At 42.4% G+C, this 13,140-nt stretch overlaps 1 protein-coding gene across 5 annotated transcripts in view; it reads left to right on the forward strand.

Annotated features, from left to right (window-relative positions):
* Positions 1-13,140, forward strand: part of LOC121871775 (globin-like) — a 92,034-nt gene that overhangs the window by 54,316 nt on the left and 24,578 nt on the right. The window lies entirely within an intron of this gene.

Genomic DNA, 13,140 nt, shown 5'->3' on the forward strand with positions numbered 1-13,140 from the left:
TATTTATTTAGTGTGTGTTTACCGCTGTTCTACGTTCACTGAGTTCGTCCATGAATTGCTGAGGAATTCTTTATTGTTGTTATATTAAATTAGGGAAGATTTAAATATGTGCTTAATGTATTCAGACAAAGGATTTGATCTGAGGTTATATTACTAGATATATACTGTGAGGATGTTTCCTTGTATACCTGAACGATTACAAAGTGTATTACTCACTACGTTTACCGGCCCTGTAACTGTTGTTGCCTGAAGCAGAATTCCACCAACCACACCTCAGCACACCCAAGGCTAAACTAACTTGTACATGGCTAACATTCGCTTGTAGACCGTAAGGAGGGTGTTCTGGGCTATCCAATCAAAATCTGTCTTGCAAAGATTTTTTAAGGCACCTTTTTTCTCTGAGTGGTCATTCTAGAGTATGGAGGTGGAGTTGTGGTCGTGGCACTCCTGGCATCGGTGACTTGAGAAACACTATTGAGGGTGAAGAATTGAGACGAATTAGTGTTATTTCCCAGCTGGCAGGTTCATCTACAAGGTCAGTGTCAAGTTTCATCTCTCCCCTTCCGCTCGTTTTTATGCGGGATGTAAGGAGGCCGTGGGAAGAGGGCGATGATGTGACGTGTTTATGGCCGATGATGTGACGTGTTTATGGGCGATGATGTGACGTTTTTATGGACGATGATGTGATGTGTTTATGGACGATGATGTGACGTGTTTATGGACGATGATGTGACGTGTTTATGGGCGATGATGTGGCGAGTTCAATCATGCCATCTTAGACTTGGGTGATGAAAGGACACAGGTATCTGAGGGGCCATTGGTTTTATTAGCAAATTACGTGTAGTGAAGGGAGGAAACATGAGAAGTGTTCCCAGTACAGGTTCATCTGTTTATGGTGAAACGTGGCAAATCCCTGGTAATTTCTGTCTGTAGCAGGAGTGATAATTGGTCATGATAGGACGGCGTGATGATGATGACTGGGGATCTGTAGGAGAAGGTTTCTGAACATCCCAGCCTTTTCCTCTGCCATCACCACATCCCTGCCGGCTTTGCATGGCTCGAAGAAACTGGTAACTCTCGTGTCAAGTCTGCTCTGGATCCCACCTCTCATAGAAACTGCTGCTAGTGACACTGTTAATCATCTTGCTAAAGAATTGAATTTTGACACGGACACTCAGCGGACAGTAACTACCTGTGAGCGGTAGCGCAAAAAGGATTACAGAGTAGAGGCCACAAAGGGTGTTTATTAGACCCCAGTGATATTGTTATTATGGCAATGATTGTTACAGAGTATTTACTGTTTGTTTAAGTCGGTACATATAATTTTGATTAGGTACTAGAGATAAAGTGCTGTGCCATTGCATACACAGTGTGCTTGGATCTATCTCAATAAGGTTCTGTTCTTTTTCACAGTCTACGACGTAGTGTTGGAGTGTGTGGCCATATGTCTGGCCACACACTTTGCATTTAGTTTTGTTCACATCTGCCTGCGGGGCATACTGCCAGAGGAGAGGTACTTATATCTTTAACCTTAATATAGCGGTTACATCATCTTGTAATTTAGTGATCTTGTTACTTGCTCCATATACATGTTTTATTTGATACATCTCATCATGGTAAACAATGGATTGTTTAGTGCCTGTTTGTACTTGTCTACTGGCTTCAAATTCATCAGAAAGCTCTTTCCTGAATACAGTTTTTAAGGTTCCATTTGACAGTCCCAGATTGTACTCGAAATTTTCATTGTTGGACGCGATTTTAGCTAAGACATCATTTCTAAGATGTTCACTAATGCCTATGTGAGAGGGGATCCACAGCAACTTAATCCTGATACTCCTGAGGATAAGGAGTCAGTGATGATAAAACTGTCAGTGGCAGTGTCTTCAACAGGGCTGTGAGTATGGCCAGTTACTAATTCTAGCTCCTCTCTACTACACTACCGTTAGGCTGAGTCACAATGGCAACACTTCCCCCAGCCCTTCCACAGACATTGTTAAGAGAGCCGTCAGTAAAGATGGTCTGTGTGATGTTATTATCAGTCTGTAGGTTATGTATGTGCTCAAGAGTTCTCACTTTGGCCGTGTGTTGGAGATAGGGATTATGTGTGGTTAGTCGTTGAGGCGAGTACGTGGGTGTTGTGATGTCGAAGGGTGGCAGGAAGCTACCCAGGAAGGGGACACAGAAGCCACCTTCGTCCTCTCCCTCACACACCTCAACTCTCTGATACACCGCACAACGTGAGACCTTTGATGAACTCTGGACGAATCTGAAACACCAGAGAAGTGACACAGTAACGCAGTGACAGGAGATGACAACCGCCACTACAAAGTGTGGACGATGGTGTGACGTGCTTATGTGCCATGTGGACAATGATGTGGTGTATGTATCTTGAAATAAAAACACCCTGACACACCTCCACCAACCACTGTCTTCTCAGTTCTCTGTAGTTCTCACTTTCATAGACTTCACCAAAGCACAATTATGACTTAATAAGTCACAACATATTTATCAACAAAACCTTGGGTTTCTGGGAAGTTTTATACCATGGTCTAACAGGCTAACTTAGTGACTGACGCCAGGCTGTACGCTTCCATGGTGTTGTCTCCACTTTTCAGCCATTTACCTGTGGCGTCCCTCAAGGCACTAGGATGAGACCGCTCTGCTTCATCATCAACGATGCCCTGAGAGAAACTCCCGCTCGCAGGAAATATGTCGACAACTCAGCTCCCGACTACAGAGCTCTTCATAATATACTGAACAGTCTCCAAGATTGGTCCACCGCCAATCATGTCACCATCAAGCATACTAAGACCATGGTTATGCACATTAACCTTTTCCTCTGACCATATCCCACCTCCCTCTATCACATTGAGCCCCAACGCACTCTAGTTTGTGGACTCCATCAAGCTCCTCGGCGCCAGTATAGATAACAAACTGAACTGGGAAGTACACGTCAGTAAAACCATCAAATTTTCCAGATACTGTCTCTACTTCCTCTGTTATCTCAAGTCCCCCAGAATTCCTGTGCCTGAGCTCATGAGTGTTTACACAACATTCATATTTCCTAAACTTACATATGCCTCCTTTGCCTGGTCCCCATCCTTATCTGCTACATAACGAGGGCTCCATATACTGGCCCCCCTCATCTCTCTCTCTCTGATCATCACCGTAACATCATCTGTCAGTTTGGGGCACAGCTACTACACCATCCTCACCATCGCCACCTGCTACCACCTCAGATCCCCCGTCAGCGAATTGTATCCAGCCCGAATGTTGACGTATTAATCACTACAAGAAAAGTCCCATTCCAACCATTGTAAATCGTCAACATATCGTAGAAACCTTGTATATATAACAATTAATGGTATGTCTTTTATATATTTTCAACTTATGGGTTATGTATTTCTTCAATAAACTATGAATTATTATTATTATTCCACAAGTAAGTGAGATCTACCTGGGAACACCTGGAGCGGCACCCTAATTACCAAGTGATCCTTTGATCCCTCGCTATATCATGCCAGATTCACCTGGTGTGAGTTAAGGAGAAGTGGGAGGGACGGATAATCCCCTTCCTTCCCTCCCTCCCTCCCTCCCTCCCTCCCTTCCTCTTCACCTTAATGATTTATATTTTTTGACACAAATTTTGGTGGAAGGTCGGGTCGTGTCTCTCTCTCTCTCTCTCTCTCTCTCTCTCTCTCTCTCTCTCTCTCTCTCTCTCTCTCTCTCTGAAAAAAACGGCGAGACTTTTTCATTCTACGCTGATGTTGTATCCTTGTTAAGCCGCGTTATCCTCTGGAAAATAAAATGTTCGCCTAATTTCATCCACCCTTCCGGACCTTACACCTGGGGACGGGGGTGTGGGTTCGGTACCGTGTTGTTTGGGTTCGATATTGTGTTTTGTTATATTCTCTACCTATCAAAATAATTCTTTCCTGTGGTGAATATATTAAATGTTATTGGCAATGATGATTGAACGATAAGATAGAGCGGGTGCTTCTGGCAGGACGGGAATCTAGAGGCTCCCAGTAGTAGTGAGTGTGTTGAGTAGAAGGCGACACTGATTCGTGGACGCTAATAGAGGTACTGTACTGTATTACTTGTTATCAGCTAAAGTGATAATGAATGACTGTGATGTGTAGAGAAAGGAGGGGTGAAAGAAGAGTAGAGGTGGGGGAAGGAAGTTATAGTTCGGAAATTTAAGCAATTTAGGAAGAGGTAAGAGAGGGCGGGCTGACCGCCTAGCTAAGCAAATGGTGTGTTAGGGCTGCGTCATGGGTTAGTTATTGTCTGTCGATACATGCACTAGACAGTCTCGCCCGTATTATTAAACAGCATCTTCCCTTGAAGAGGGTCGTCGTGTTTCAACCAGAGTTTTAAACTAAACGAGTCCTGAGGGACACCCCAGTACAGTACTTAACGGGGTGGTGTGGCGGTAAAATTAACTAGTTCCAATAAAATTAATTTATAATATTGGAATTAGTTAATTTTACCGCCACACCCCCAGGACTCGTTTAGTTTAGAACTGGTTGAAACAAGACGACCCTCTTCAAGGGAAAATACTGTTTAATAATACGGGCGTCTACCCTATCCCATACAGGGGTGTTTTAAGGGCCTTATTTCATATCCCGCCAACCCTACTGGCGGATACTGGGCTAGAGAGGTTGTCTATTGCCTGGCCGTGTAGATCGGGGGTGGTAATGGACCTTTTGAGGTTTGGTAACTTTTTGGGAACCATGTATGGTTGTTGTTGTTGTCTGGTGGGAGTCTTTGAAGGAGTTCTTGCTCTGATCGTTCTATCTTTTGCCAGACTCTGCTGGCCAGGGTGTGCAGCTGCTGGTTGATGGATTTTATTCTCAGGTCTCTATGTATCTCGGCTGTGGTTCTGGTGAAGGGGTATCTTTCACCTGTGACGAATCTTAGGGCTTCATTTTGGACCACCTGTAATTTTAATATTTGAGTGGTGCTCATAGTATGAAGAGGTATTGCTGGGTAAGTTAATATTGGTTGATAAATTATGTCACCAGGCGGAGTTTTATTTTCTCAGGAAGAGCTTTAAAGCGGTATAGTTTTCTCAGCTCTCTTCTTGCCTTTTCCTTCGTGGTGTGTTGGTGATGTGGGTGATGGTGGTGGGACAGGTGTGGGTGATGGTGGAGGTGTGGGTGATGGTGGTGGGACAGGTGTGGGTGATGGTGGTGGGGGAGGTGTGGGTGATGGTGGTGGGACAGGTGTGGGTGATGGTGGTGGGGGGTGTGGGTGATGGTGGTGGGACAGGTGTGGGTGATGGTGGTGGGGGAGGTGTGGGTGATGGTGGTGGGGGAGGTGTGGGTGATGGTGGTGGGGAGAGGGTCGCACTTTCATGGACAGGTCGATGCTTTTTATTTGGGTTCTCGTTTGAACATGAATGTGTGTACGTTGTGTGTGCGCACATCTTTAACATCGCACGTCACTAAACTTCAGTCGGGAAGTGCTGCAGAGTAACAGACGTGAATTCTTGCACTCGGTTGACTTCACACAGCAGGACAACCGGGGTATAGGAGCAGGACGTCACTGCCCTGAATCACTATAATTATGCTGACACAGGTACTGGAGGATCAGCAGGGTGTCGACGATATGTACTCAAAATTGTGAATTTTTTGGTTAAATCTATCATGGCGTTACAGGACATAAACTGAGAGCAGAGAGAGTTCCTTAAACTTGTTTACTGATTATAGAGGCATGATAGCCGTCACTGTTGACACCACAAGACATCGAATTTTACTTTGAATTATTTTTTTAACATATTATTACATACAAAATACATATGTGTTGATTTTCTTTTCAGGGACGTATCCTCGACTCGTTATGAGATCATCAAGTAAAAGAACAGAAAATCTTTAATCAGAATTCAATACTGGTTTTTCTTTTCAGCTAAAATTATTTTTCGCTGACGCTGGAAGATACTTTGAAAACCCAAAGTTTATACAAGACAAAGATCCTGTCCCTTGATGAACACGAAGAACCTTAAGAACCAGTAATTTCATCTTCGGTGACCATAATATATTCATGGAGGAAGATAATAAGATTTTTAATACTTTCAGGGCAAGATATTCCCAGGTGATTAATAATGGTGTTTCAAGTGTGGTCAGTACTCGTAATTTATCTGATAGAATGACGTTCCTTGCTGGTAAACATCTGAGATAGAAAACACACACACTTAACTAACTACTCACACTGACGCGGTGCACCAGAGGGGGTTGTGCAAGGCAGAGTGTATGTACTGCGAATATTGGTGCTCAACCTATTGTCGAATATAGTGACGCTCTTGGCGCAGAGATGATAATGTTTGGACTAGAGGCCTATAAGAGGAAACAGACAACACTACTGGAGTCCTATAAGAGGAAACAGACAACACTACTGGAGTCCTATAAGAGGAAACAGACAACATTACTGGAGTCCTATAAGAGGAAACAGACAACACTACTGGAGTCCTATAAGAGGAAACAGACAACACTACTGGAGTCCTATAAGAGGAAACACACACTACTGGAATCCTTCAAGAGCCCATATAACTCCAATGAGGGATACCAAAACCAGCTTGCTGTGGTTCCTTTAGGCCCAGGCGAGGTCCCACAGGATCCTAAGTTAAGTTCTGATCCGTCCCACAGGATCCTAAGTTAAGCTCTGATCCCCCCAAGGTAATGCCATGATGTGAAGGACAGTACCAGTAGATTATTTAAAAGTATTTTGCTACTACTTTACAAGCTCGTCCACAACTGTGAACTTGTGGCATGATACAGAGCCATACTGTATAAGATAGTGTCATGATATACAGGATAGTCTAATCACAAGGATACTAGCACAAGATGATTCCACTTTATCGCAAGATGCTTGTCGGTGTTACTAGATGACGTTAAATGCTTTAGGAACACAAGCTGATAACAAGAGGAAGGGTAGATAACAAACAGAGAGCCCAGTCCATTACAATTTTAGTTCCATAGTCAAGAAAAGATAGATGAAAGTACTAAGATAATTGATACAGGCTCTTCAGATATTTTGAGTAACAAGCCCAGGTACACGATAGTAAAATGTCATCAAACAAGAGAATTTAAAAGTTTTACAGATATACAAGATGAGAAATATGACGAGGCTGTGTCGGTTTGTAATGGCATTCACAAGGTCGGACTGTGTGTCGGTTTGTAATGGCATTCACAAGGTCGGACTGTGTCAAAAACATTCACAAGGTTCGGACTGTGTCAAAAACATTCACAAGGTTCGGACTGTGTCAAAAAGCGAACTAAACTATAAGATAACACCAGTACAAGGGGCAATTATGATACTAGATAACACGGCTGGAGGAACCAAGTTGACATAGCCTATAAAATATTGTTACCCAAAGTGTCATGGCATAAGATAGTACAGTATCATGGTGTAAGATAGTACAGCACTGCATCAAGAAACAAGATAACATACAGTGGCAAGGTCAGGAGGAAGTGGAGAGGGAGGGGACGGAGGGATGGTTGGTGGTCGATGTCGGAGACGCAGCGGAAGAATGAACCTGAACGGCCAAGTGGACGTGAAAGACCCGGAGGACGCGCGCTGGCCGGGAGAGATATCCCCCATTTGGTTGTTCCTGGAAAAGACATTTGCCACAGTCCACTATTATGATTTAAAGTAGACTGTGTACAGATGAAGGTTTCATGTCCGTCTATGATTTTACGTGTACATAATCTTCAGTCGAGTCCTGAATCCGCTCTTTATAACAAGGGAACACTGACAAATATTCACGAATTAGTTGGTAGACACAAATAGAGAATGCTGATAAGTTTATTGGTGTTATTTGTTGTATGGTATTAGTCCTCTACGTTCAGCTGGAACGTGGTTTTCCTTACAAAGGTCCAACTAAAGGTTATGGGAGTTATATGGGTCAGGTCAGGTCAGCACGTGGGTTGTAGATTACCCAACTCACTAACAGCTCTCACGACGACAAAAGGTAACGCTATTGATATTGAAGAAGTTACTTAAGCGTTTATTCCTTGGTGTTGTGAGGGGATCAACTCTAGGACCTCCACTATAAGAGGGCTCATCATGCTTCTCTGTTCATATCTCACAGTTTCTTTCCATTTCTGGGTCTGGTGTCATAGACTCCATTGCTGGCAGTTCGTGGAACCCAGGTTTTGAATCTTATCTGTGGAGGCAGTTTATGTGACTATAATCCTGTGTGAGCTGGTACCAAAGTCCTGGTAGATAAGGCAGGTATATTTAAAACCCGCCTTCTCATATTCCTCGATGACTATCAAATATACTGCACACGCAGTTGCTGGCAGCTCTACACTCTGTATTCAAACATGAAAGCTTTCACGGGCGTAGTGCTCAGATTGTATCTTTAGTGGGCTATTAATGGGGATGTTAAGCGATGTTTAAATACCTTTGGCTTATCTGATAGGAATTCAGTAGTGTAACTATATTCCCGCCCGTTTGTCGTGAAAAAAATCCAATATCCAAACGAATAATGAAAGATTACCAAGTCTTGCCTCTCTTACCTGTATATGTGACGTCACTCATATTTACCGTTCTTTTACTGATAAATGTCCGCTGCAAGAGATACATATGGTTGTTCCATCTATTTGAGACCTTCACAGTATATATAGATTGAAGTATAAGTATCAACAATGTCATGTTACCCATTTTTATCAGTTTTCTTCCTACCAAAGTTTGTAAATTAATTGTGATACTAGATTTTTTATTACTGGCTATTATCTGTAAGCCAATATTTTTCCCTCGATAATCGGTGTTGTGCAAGCAACACTTATCATCTGCTTTTTATGGTGAAGAAATAATAAATGAATAGCAAAAACACATCGTAGTATCAGAGTTCTTGGTGTTCGTCGCGCGAAGGTAAGAATGAATTATGTACACAGAAGGATGTCCCAAATATCCTATACGATAATAACCAAAGTAGGAGACAGGCGTTTGTTATTCATTCAAGAGTGATTATTGATGGTTGTGGGAGTGAGGGAGCCTGGGGAGGGCAGTAGCTGGAGCGTGGGAGTGTGGCAGTACAGAGGACGCCGAATCCTGCCACTAGCTAGATGTCCGTCAACAGTGTGACACATTCATTATACGGTACTACCCACTGCAGTGCTTGCCACTACTACCATAAGTCCGTCTCTCATCCAAGAATTCTAGTTATATTTGAACATACAGGACTGTCATGAAGACCACATGAAGGCAATTTATATGAACAAAAGATGACTTTAAAAGTAGACTTTTTTCCGGCAACTTGTTATGTTTGTTCGTCTTAAATACACGAGGTAGGCGTTGATGACGTCACACCGCCTCACGACACTATCAGTTGTAAAGTATTACCCAAAATAACTGTGCTGATAACAGAACAGTGTTAACATCACGTTAGGCTTTCTGCACTCGTCTTTAACAGCCGACAACTTGTGTGTGTACAGTTGCGGAAAAGTTATTTGAAAATATGACTATCTACCATCTACTTCTGGGTAATATATATATATATATATATATATATATATATATATATATATATATATATATAATTGGTTTATATCTTAATAACAAAATTGCCCTTGACTGGCACAGCGTGCCCTCCCTGACACGTGGTGTTATCTCAGTCGGGGAAGACTTTTGGTTCTTGCCCGGACCACCTGTGCTGGGGATCCCTTGTCAATAGTGTGTAATATTTGTGTTAAGTTTCAGGTCTCTAATTGCTTCCTTTTTGGAGCTAGGGCTGGAACAGACAGGCACATAATTATATTTTTATCGATAACGCTGGTTTTCATCACCTATTATTTCGGAACCACAAAATTAACAAAAACATTCCTTAATATAAAAAAGAGAAAATGCGTTAAATCCCAATCCCCTGAAACCTATTGATTCTAAATGCTGCGAACTGCCTAGATAATTTTGTCTGCAATTGTACCTATTATGGGGCCTTCCATATTTGTTGGGGTAAAACTCACAACAACAACAAATCTGTAAATTTTAATTCCTGGGTGGGACTATTCTTGTTGATTGGACCAACCTTATATGAAAGTCTAAATCATTAAGTTCAGATGCGCAAGAACGGTAAAGTAATTGTCACGATACAGAACAATGGAGTCATAATCCGTGTTCACATTTCCACGGTTGTCACTTCCACCCATCCGGCCAGTAGTAATTCCCCATACACCGTAAATTACCCAACAAATTTTTTCCTCTGTTGTCTTCCAGCATTACGAAATATACGTTACAGAGAGAGACAACAATACTCATTAGCCCAATAATGTTCATATTATTAAAGAATATGTTTTTAATACGGGGTCTTTATGGGCGTGTGGGCCATATTTTTGTATAGTTTTTACTGGCTATCATTCAGCAAGTACAACATTGTTTAACAAGCATTTTTATAGTTTGGTTCAGTTTATCAAACTAGTTATAAATTTATCATATTTAGTCCGGCATCTGATATAAAATCTTACCCAAGCAAGTGCGGAAAATCGCTGTAAAACTATGATGATAAATGCCTTTTACATCCACACCAATATTAGGAAGGCGAATATGCAGGTCTTCATAATTAGAATATATAATAATTTTAGACGTTTAATTTAAGTGTTCCTAACCCTTATAAGTCAACAGTCTAGGGAACCAGCCTACCACACCCACTTGAGTTGTTGGTAAGTTGACGTCATGACGGTACGCTCAGTATATGAGTCAGGAAGTTGTTGTGGATATATGAAGAAATAATGAGGATTCTAAATGATATAATGACAAATGGTGAAATTGAGAAACGGAAATAATGAAATAAATAAACCTTAGAAGCAATGGGAAAAAGGCAGGGAAGGACATTCAATAATACGCGGCCATTCTTACATAAACTAATGTCACCAACTTATGGGGAGTAATTGGGTTTCCCTACTGTTCACTGTCAGATTTAGGTCACTTCAGTACGCAATAAATGATTACATGTTTTATGTTTATAGTGAAGGCGGTAGTGTGGTAGAGGCGGCAGTGTGGTAGGGGTGACAGTGTGGTGGGTCGGTAGTGTGGTGGGTTGGTAGTGTGGTGGAGTCAGTGAATTAATGGTTAGAAGTGTGAATAATGGTAGGGGTGGTAGTGTGGTGGGGTGGCAGTGTGGTGGCAGTGTGGTAGGGGTGGCAGTGTGGTAGGGGTGGCAGTGTGGTAAGGGTGGTAGTGTGGTAAGGGTGGTAGTGTGGGAAGGGTGGTAGTGTGGTAAGGGTGGTAGTGTGGTAAGGGTGGCAGTGTGGTAAGGGTGGTAGTGTAGTAGGGGGTGGCAGGGTGGCAAGGGGCGGTATTGACCATTATTGGCTGTTGTGCGATGGTCTTTTGTGAGCAACTCCCGTACTTCCTCATCCACTACCCCTCCACCTCATCCACACCACCACATCCACTTCTCCATCCACACATCCAGCACAGAAGCCACTAGTACTCAAACCTATCACCCACCGCATCATCCTCACTTCATCCACACACATATCAAAACTGATTTCCTCTTAAGTATATTGTATATCCGAAGATCCACATCCTAACCTTATCCTCACAGAATCAACCTCCACATCCACAATACTCACATCCATTCATCCACAATCAAATTCTACTTTTGATCGAAAGTCACCTCATTCACATCCATGCTGCAATCCACTCAAGTTATAAATAGCTGGTATCTGCATCCACATTCATCCACCCTCCCTCTTCACATCAACACTTTGCTTATTACTTTGGCCTGTGTGTGTGTGTTAAGAACATAAGAAACATAAGAAAATAAGGAGTCTGTAATAGGCCGGTTGGCCTGTGCATGGCAACTCCTGTCGAGAGTTACTACCACTCTCTATCATCCATGAATCTATCTAGCCTCCTTTTAAAACTTTCCAGCGTTCCAGCACCCACCACAAAGCTGCGAAGCTTGTTCCACTCGTCCACCACCCTATTTGTGAACCAGTTCCTTCCTATCTCCCTCCTAAACCTAAACTTATCCAACTTAAATCCGTTGCTACGAAACCTGTCCTGCTCGGATATTATAAGAACTTTATCTATATCCCCTTTATTGATTCCTTTCACCCACTTAAATTCTTCTATCGTATCTCCCCGCACTCTTCGTCTTTCTAGGGAATGCAAGTTTAGTTTCTTTAACCTATCTTGATATGGTAAGTTTCTAAGTCCCGGAATCATTTTCGTCATTCTTCGCTGCACCGACTCCAGTGAATTGATATCCATTCTATAATAAGGGCACCAGAACTGAACCGCATAATCGAGGTGCGGCCTGACTAGCGCAAGATATAGTTGCAATAAGACCTCTGCACTCTTATTACTTTCACGTCTAGATATAAAACCCAATACTCTGTTTGCCTTATTTCGAACATTAACGCACTGTTTTATAGGCCGTAGGTCCGGGCTTACAAGTACCCCTAGGTCTCTTTCACAAGTCGACTTCTCTAGGTTGATGTTGTTAAGGCTGTATACATTATAAGTATTTGTTCTTCCACTATTAAGTACGCTGCACTTGCTGGTGTTGAATTTCATTTCCCATTTTTCTGACCACCCCCGCAGTTTATTTAAATCCTCCTGTAGTGCATTTGCATCCTGCCCTGGACAAATGTAGCTTTTGTCTGCCAAGTTTATTTAAATGGTTAATGGACGTCTCTTGTATTTCCCGGGGCTCTCTCTCTGTCTCTCAATCCTTTTTCCTACCCACAGGTGTGTGTGTGTGTGTGTGTGTGTGTGTGTGTGTGTGTGTGTGTGTGTGTGTGTGTGTGTGTGTGTGTGTGTGTAATTGGCTTACATATTTCCCCAATCCACCTGAATTTCCATATACTTTTTAAATAAGTGGATAATATTACTCATAAGCAGGGATGGGGAGTAACTTTTTTATAATTTTCGCCATTTATCAGCTTACTAGCTGTTTGGACGGTCTATCCAGTGTTAGTACTGGAGGAAACCAGGACCAGGAATCCTTAACATATTGGTGAGTTACGTGCGTTACCGCCGTACCACCAACTTTGGAGTTTCTCAAGTACACAATAGCAACTTTTACTCAAGTATTCATCATTGAAGAGGTACTGTTACTTGAGTAATTATTTTAAACATTAGCAGTACTTTTACTCGTGTAAATACTTTGTCCATCTCTGCTCGTAAGTG

Source organism: Homarus americanus, unplaced genomic scaffold (assembly GCF_018991925.1).
Source record: "Homarus americanus isolate GMGI-L3 unplaced genomic scaffold, GMGI_Hamer_2.0 scaffold39675, whole genome shotgun sequence".
Taxonomy (NCBI): domain Eukaryota; kingdom Metazoa; phylum Arthropoda; class Malacostraca; order Decapoda; family Nephropidae; genus Homarus; species Homarus americanus.